Raw genomic sequence first — 8,803 nt, 5'->3', positions numbered from 1 at the left:
CCTACAGAGAGGACATTTTCAAGGACTCCTTATAGATGACTGGGATCTGTGTGTATCATTGCAGGATAATAGAAGAGTAGCTTCTTTAATGATGTTACAACACCAGAGCACCTGATAGATGACCTTTTTTTATTAAGATTATTGAATGTCAGTGATTTACCTGCATCTCCCACTGACCCTGTAGACCCAGAGATGAGACATCAGCTAAAGTGGATTTGTGCAACAGACTTGGCCTTCTATCTTCCAACACCAGCAAGTTCAATTATTTGTGCAGGAATGAGCTATGCATTTATGAAATCAAAAATCTTCTCTGTCTATGGGATGAAAACTTGTGTTTCAGGGAGGAGAAAAGAAGGGAAGCAACACTTAAGCAAATGGCAGAAGCTCACGTTCTGGTTCTTTCTGATTACTGCTAGACTTCTCTGTTGCTTCTGGTGCTGCTTGCTGTGTTCTTACTAATTACATTAAATGCTTTTTCTTTTCTTTTCTTTATTTATTTTTTTTTAAATAAGGGGGAGGCACAGGGGCGACACTATTTAATTTCTTCCTATTAGATGATATATGCATCTTTTTAACTTCAAACATATAAACCAAGGGAGAGTTAGAATAATTATAAGCTCATGAAAGATTTAATTAAAATACTTTCAAACTCCTGATCTTTGTGTCTTATTTCAAATAGGTTGCTAAAGCTATAAGGAAATGGCCTAAAATACCAGATTTTTCTAATTATTATTATTTTATTTTTTTTCCAGACAGATGCTTGTCTGTCTTAACAAACACAGGACATGATTTATCCCACTTTTGACCAGAAGAAAAATGTACTTGGATTTTCCTTGTTTTCAGATTGCAGATGGAAAGAATTTTCATTTGCCATGGAGAAGCTCACTGAATATTATTCTGGTTGTGAGAAAAGATTGAGCTGGCAACACTAATTATTTGTCATTCATAAATGATTCATTACGGACTCTTTTATCACATTACATCTATCTGCATTAGATAAGAAGCACACCCTCACAAATAATGTGAATTAAGGGTTAAAATATTAGAGCTTTTTGATGTCCTCATAAATCTGCCTTTTATTCCACCCCCACACAGACACCGGAGACCCAACAGCCCCTCTGTGGCTCCTTCCCCCCTGCCACCCACAGCAGTTTATGCTCCTTTCCACAGAGATGTACTCAGAAAACTAGGCCCCCACCACACAAGTACAGATTTAAAAAATAAACGGACCTGGCACCAGATATATGACACTGTCCCACACAATATCCTTGTGTCTAAATTGGAAAGACATGGATTTGATGGATGGACATGCAGTGGGTAAGAAAATTGGCTGGGTGGTCTCACTCAAAGAGTTGTGGTCAATGGCTCTATGTCCAGGTGGAGATCAGTGACGAGTGGTGCTCCTCAGGGGTCAGTCTTGGGACCAGCATTGTTTAATGTCTTTGTCAGTGACGTGGACAGTGGGATGGAGTGCACCCTGAGCAAGTTTCCCAATGATGTGAAGTTATGTAGCGCAGTCAGCACACTGGAGAGAAGGGATGCCACCCAGAGTGACCTGGACAGGCTTGAGAGGGGGGCTTGTGCCAGCCTCATGAAGTTCAACTAGGCCAAGTGCAAGGTCCTGCACCTGGGTTGGGGCAATCCCAAGCACAAATACAGGCTGGGAGGAGAATGGATTGAGAGCAGCCCTGATATAAAGGACGTCGGGGTGTTGGTAGATGAGAAGTTCAACATGAGCCAGCAATGTGCGCTTGCAGCCCAGAAAGCCAACCATACCCTGGGCTGCATGAATTCAAAGAAGCATGGACAACAGGGTGAGGGAGGGGGTCTCACAAGACCCCTCTACTCTGGTCTTGTGAGACCCCACCTGGAGTGTTGTGTTCAGCTCTGGGGCCTCCAGCACAAGAATATGGAGTATTAGAATTAGTCCAAAGAAGGGCCACATGTATGACTGGAATCCTGGAGCACCTCTCCCATGAAGACAGGCTGGGGGAGCTGGGGTTGTTCAGCCTGGAGAAGAGAAGACTCTGGGGAGACCTTACAGCAGCCTTCCAGTATGTAAAGGGAGCCTACAGCAAAGCAGAAGAGGGACTCTTTGTCAGGGGATGTAGTGATAGGACAAGAAGTAATGGTTTTAAACTAAAAGAGTGGAGATTTATATTAGAGGTTATGAGGAAATTATTTACTATGATTGTGGTAAGGCACTGGCACAGGCTGCCCAGAGAAGCTGTGGATGCCTCATCCCTGGAGGTGTTCAAGGCCAGGTTGGATGGGGCTTTGAGCAACCTGCTCTTGTGGGAGGTGCCCTTGCCCATGGCAGGGGGTAGGAACGAGATACTCTTTAAGGTTCCTTCCTACCCAAACCATTATGTGATTCTGTGATATGGAAAGGGGCTGCATAGGTGCCCTGATAGTATGTGTGGGGAGATGCGGGATAGAATAAGCTTTCTCAGTCTTCACTGCATGTTTTTTGTATGTCCTTTGTTTTGTGTCTTGTATATTGTGTCTGGGTATGTGACACAATTAAAAGCTGCTATGGAATTGTCTTTGCTAAATTGGTGAGAAGTGACCTTATAATGGAACAGAGTATCAAAATTAGCACTGCCTAGCAAAGGAAGTTGCCAGATTTCTTAGATGAACTATAGCATAAGAAAAAAAATGTGATTGTCTCTCATTTGATTAATTGTAGTGGCAACAAAAGCCCCAAATAACACCATTTATATTGTCAAATGATTCCTTGATGAAAAACTTTTCTTTCATCTAAATAGCACACAGTCACAATAAATGTCAGGGGATAATGGATGCATCTAGATTTTCAGCAAGACAGGCTGCTTGACAGTGGCTTAGAACTGCAAGAAATATACTGCTGAACAGAAATCAGAACAGCAAAGGTGCTTTTCTACACTTATGAGTCTGGCTGACAGTCCACCCCAACACGTGTCACTGAGGACTGCTGCCCTGACACTGAAAGCTTTACGGCATCTAGTGATATAAGGCTTTGCTTGCTGCTGCTTGAATTTTTTTTTTTTTGAACTGTTTGGGCTGAGATTTTCCAACAGCCCAATTCCAATTTACTAAAATTTTAAAAGGCAGAATAAAATATTTCATTTTGTCAGTTAAAAAGAAAGTCCAGCAGCTTCTTTAACAAGAGCTGAAATTCAGTCTGCATTGACTATGGAGACCAGGCCTGCAAAGTGTGTGCCACAGGGATAGGACATAATAGAGATGGAAACTAGGACCCTCTCCCCTAAGCAGGGAAGTTTTAGGAGGTCAGTGGGGAAGGTGACAGATGTGTCAGGGAGATTAATTCTTCCAGAGGGAGCCAGAGACCTCAACACATGCCTGCAAATTCCCTGATCAAGTGTCCCACTACCTTTAGTTACTGGGGTGAGAACCCCTTTTTGCCACCTGGTTACTGTGAGAATTCTACAATGAACCAGCATATTCCAGATCACAAGCAGCAGCCTCTGAGGCTGTCACTGCTCTGCTGCTGGGTGCAAACTGCAGGCTGTGTTGTGGATTGAAAAAGATGGTAAATTCTGTCCATAGGAACAACATTAACATGGACCATCTGCAAAATTAAACTCTTAAAATGCATAACATTGTTTTGCTTCCTTTGCACATACGTGTGAAGACAGCTTTAAAAGATGGAGCAGACAGTATTTTCCCATGGGCTACTTTCTATTCAATAACAGGATGAACTTGTTTTAGGAATGAATAAGGTTCATGTGGTAAATGAAATGTGTGCACTAAATGATGAGGGATGATTAAGGTAGACAGAAAGACTGTCTTTCATCAACTTGAAATACTAGGCTTGATTTTCCAGCTTCGGGCAGTCATATGAAGTACTGAAGTAACTGGAAGCTGTGCTTTTATGTATGACTTCTATATAACATTATAATGTGATGTAAATTGAAGTAGGCTGGCCAAACTGAGGACCTAAATGGTTTGACCTTTCTTACCCTCTGTCTCCACTTTACATACAGCTTTTTGGGACTAAAAGTGTCCTTGTGTCTTACAGGAGAGTTCTGAAATAAAATTTATTTGGTTAATTTGAATGATGCATAGTAAAGAAAGCTTGCTCACATTCTCAACAGTGAAGAGCAAGAAAATATTGAGAAGCTGTTCACTATCTGAGCACAGTCCAACTCCTGCAATGAAAAAGAGATCCTGTAAAAATCAGCTGGTTATGTGGTGACGTAATTAAAGGCTTTGTCCCAGTGAATGTCTGAAAAGAAATCAGAACTATAGGTGAGTAAGCAGTCTGACTTTGGGCACATCTTATTATAGAATGCTAGCTGTGGGGCTAGATGGTACCAAGCTACATTACTGTAGCTTTTAATGTTCAAGATCAATATTGATAAATAATCATCCACAAGATGAAAGAGGAGAATCACTCCTGTTTCTGCTATGCTATAGGTCCCCATTTGTGCTACTGGATCCTTCTGTTGGGGCAGTAGTTTGACATATTTGCTCTGAGAAGCATCTAAATCTATTTGAAGCTAGATCAACAACAAAAATTTTATGCATGTGCTTAATATCTGCTGCTGCCATTAACTCCAGGAGAAGACGACGACTGAAACAGTATTATTATTTTTTTTCTTTAAATGTCAAAATAAGAATTTAGTGCTTAGCTTTAGGAAAATATTTGCAAATGTTGGTGTTAGTATGTGATGCATCAGCCTCCTCACCTGCCAAATGGGGAGGACAGTGCTACATCCCACACAAGCATGCTACATTGCAGACAGACTGAATCCATGATTATTTATGCTCTGTAAATCTGTAGGAGAGGAGCGCTTGTGGACATCCAGTCTTTGAGGAGCACAAGTCTAAGATGTTCTTCAAGGCTGAATAATGACATAGATCTCAGAGGCAGAAAAGACCTGTGACTAAGCTGCTTATACGTGAACGCAATATTTTGGAAGATACAAAGTGGTCAATTGAAAAAATCTTCAATGCATTTGTGAGAGAAAATGTAGATATTCATGAGGCTTAAATCTGTCTTGAGTAACTTCAGTGTTTCACTGGACATGATGGTAAATATTGGGTAAATATTTTTGCTCCTTCTTATGTTTTCCAATAAAAGTGCTGCTTACTGACAACCAAAAGGTGGGCTCATGTGTCTTAGTGATTAATTAAGACCAGTAACTACATTTTCTGCTTGGCTTGATGGGAATGTCGATGATGAAGACTGACCGGTACAACCATTAGCAACTGAATATTGTCTTGTAAATGTCAGGCTTTCTTACTAGAATGCAAAATCTCTCTTTCCCACCAGGGAATCAGCTTTACCCTTTTTCTTTCTGTAGGGCAAACATGTCTTGGAGGTGGTCTGTTGCTGACAAACATTGAGCATATTTGTAGGAAAAGATGCAGCAGGGTGTGTAATTTTTCCATGGGTTTACACACAGCAGTCCTCTTGAAATAAAGGAAATAAATCAAACCTACTCTTCTGTTAAGGACTATTTTTCCTTGTCTGAACCTGTTTCAATGCATATCAGCCACTCGTGACAGTTATGAGTTGCCAGAAAAGGAGCTAAAGGGAAAGTTAGCAAAACCGGCCTGACTGGGTGATTCACACCAGGCATTAACTCACTACATCAGGTGTTCAACCTCAGCCAGGCAGCACAGAAAGACTGCAGACTGCATCTTTAAATGGAGTTGTTTTAGTAGAGAGTCAAATATTACCAAGGGCCTCAGGAAAAATACAAGCGGAGAATCATCTCCATTTTCTCCTTTAAGTCAAGCAGTACAGAACAGGTGACCAACACCTGATGTAAGAGCTGTGAAACAATTTCTGTACATACCTGATGATCTTCAGGAGGCTTAGTTTTGCAACATGTAAACTAATAATAAAATAAGCATCTCAGTGCTTGAGAGAACCTTTCCAAATAGGGAGTGATACAAGTTTCCTTTGAAGTATTCTACAGATGCAGTGGTGCTTTCATATTTAGGTTAAAGAAGAAAAAGACTTTTTGCCACTATCATTCTATAACTTTCATATTAGAAACTGGATCCTGATGCCACTGTCCTGGCCACTTCACATTAATAACCCCTTTGAAACCTGGGGGTTTGAGTACCACTCAAAAAAAAAAAAAAGAAAAAAGTTCAGATTTCCTCAAAAGTGACAAAGATGAAGAAATCCTCAACACAGTGCTATTGCAAAACAAATATGAGATTTCTTGTTCCTTGATACCCTGCTAAACGTTGCTCGTAGTTTTTGTTTTGTTTTGTTTTGTTTTGTTTTCTGGACTGAACCTAAAGCGCTAGGAGGAGAATCTTGAAAAACAAACAAACAAAACAAAACAAAACAAACAAACAAACAAACAAAAAACGTAACTCTTCAGCTAATGAGTTCAGTATCTGATATGGTCCCTTTTAAGAATTAGGTCTTCTAGGCAAGAGATGCACTGCTTACACTGATAGGGCTTCTTCTCCTTTTGTGTTTTGTTGTCATTTCCAATGTGATCCACCACAACAGTGGGTACTAACTCAAAGAAAATCCCCACTGACAGGGCCATCTGAGCTCAGCCCATCAGGGACAAGACAGAAATGTCTGATGGACAGAGTGCACCCCTTCACCCATGCAACCTAGTCCAAACTCTAAATATTCATGATGTAGCCCTGCTTTAATACACGCCAAAGTGAAACAACTTGGAGTGGCCTTTCATGCAGCACATACAACCTCTCTCCCTTTGTTTCCACCTTTGTGCTGTCACTACAACACCCACATAGTGGCCAGCACCATTGCTCTCTATTCTCAGCTGGGACAGTGACAGCAGACCACCCACTGCCTCTTGTGACCTCAGGGGCAAGCAGCACTTTTGATTTTGGTTTGTGTTTTGGTTAGAAATGTTAGTTGCATTTTGGCCAGATAATGCATCAGCAGAGACCCCTGGAGCAAACAAAATAACCAGGCATCTTCACCCAGGGCAGAGGAGAAGCCACAGAGACCTCAGGAGCTGCTTGGGCTCCTGTGGGCATGGGGAACCCTCCTGAGGGATGGGTTGCACTTCTGTAAAACAGTGTTCCTGTGCCACCTGTCCTTAAGTACTGAGAAGACGTCTCTGCACAGCGTATCTTCTCTATTCCCTGTTTTTTCATTTAGGCTAGCTTCTTTGTGTTATAGGTGAAGTTATTTGTGACAGAAAGATGACACAGAGGTAAGGGAAAGTCCAAGCAATTGTACTAGGGAATTGAGGTTAAAAGGTAAGTATTGCTGGCTGCAGTGTTTTCTGCCAGCTGCCTGTTTTTCATGCTGTTGTGAGCAGAGGTGCTGAGGCTCCCAGCTGCCAGCAGAGCTTAGAGGGCTCCAGATGTTGGAGGAAAATGTGCACAACACAAATTTCTCAGTACAGTGTGCTGTGCAAGGCAGCTTGTTCTCTCCTTGGGTCCTGCTCCCAGGCTGCGCAGGGCCCAGTCTCTTGCGAACAGAGTGTGCCCTACCTTGCAGGAGATGACAACTGTCTCAAAAAACAGTAAGGAGAACAAAAAGGCTCTGAGTGTTTTGCAAGTGGTGCTATTGCAGCTGGCAATGCAGAGTTATGCTGTCTGGGCTGGAGCTGGGGCTCAAAGCCTAGTTCTCACAGGGAAAATTACTTCTCTTATACCTACTGCCTTTTCTGTCCTCTTGGGAGTTAACTGTGCTGTGGGTTGTGGCTTTATTTGATTATTTATATAGCTGCAGCACCTGAGCCAGCCCGAGCTGATACATCTGCTGTGTTTTGCTTGGTGTGGCCTTTTTATCCCACAAGTCTTCACAGACCTCCAGCGTCTTGCTTTAACATTGATCATGAGGTAACTGGAAACATGAATGAAAGTGAGGGATCTGACGTCCAGCCAAAACTATTGAACTAGGTGGTACGAGTTCTGCAGCCATGCTGTACATGCTGTTGAAAAAGGCTGGAAAAGGTAACTAAGAATGAGAAAAATTGAAGTAGCATTCAGATGAAGCTGTGAAAGAGAATAAAAGGGCTATGGAAACCCTAATGTCTTTATACACCCCTCTCTTGCATCTGGACATGAAACGGAGGGAAAGACAGTGGATGGTTTCTCAAAGGTGTCTAAAGGATTTCCATACCCAGCTTTTACTTGTATTATTTGTAAACTGCCATCCAGCTCCCTTGTTCAGCTTTGAAATACCTCTCTGTGGATGGATGGATGTCCTGAAGTCATTAAATGAGTCAACGGCTCTAATGGGGACAGAGCTTGTGGCCAGGCAGTGATGCACCAAATTTGTCCCCAGCAGCACGGCTGCTGCCATATATTAGCACCATACTAATGGTTCTGTGCAAATCCTGCTGTCAGGGACCATGGAAGGGCAAAACTTTCACATTCAGCTCCCATGACAGCTGCTACTCCCAGAGGTGTTTTTTACACATTTGCTTTAGTAGTTATGTAGTCTGTCCATCTGAGTGTTAGCTAGCAAGGGCAGGCAGAAGGGCCACCTCTTCAGATCTGTCTGAACACGAGTCACAGCAGCACAGGGGATTTTGTCAGATTGTAGGACCTAGCTGAACCTTTAGGCATACGCTCTGGTTCCCTCTATTCTCCTTTCCCATTAAGGAGGGTGAAGGCTACAGGTAGCCCTCTGGGCTGCTCAGACCTCCCAGCGCTGGCAGCTCAGAGGGCAGCAGGCGGGACATTCCCATTGAGTGCAGGTGCAGGATCTGTGCACATGCCACAGGCATTTATGTGGCAGCCTGTGCTGCTGGGCATTCGGGAAAGTGATGGTCCATCACCCCCCAAATGAGGAGAGGGGCAGACAGGTCTGCTCGGCTGCAGTGGGGGAGACTGGTCTCAC

Source organism: Anas platyrhynchos, chromosome 3 (genome assembly GCF_047663525.1).
Source record: "Anas platyrhynchos isolate ZD024472 breed Pekin duck chromosome 3, IASCAAS_PekinDuck_T2T, whole genome shotgun sequence".
Lineage (NCBI taxonomy): Eukaryota > Metazoa > Chordata > Aves > Anseriformes > Anatidae > Anas > Anas platyrhynchos.
This window is presented reverse-complemented; position numbering follows the sequence as displayed.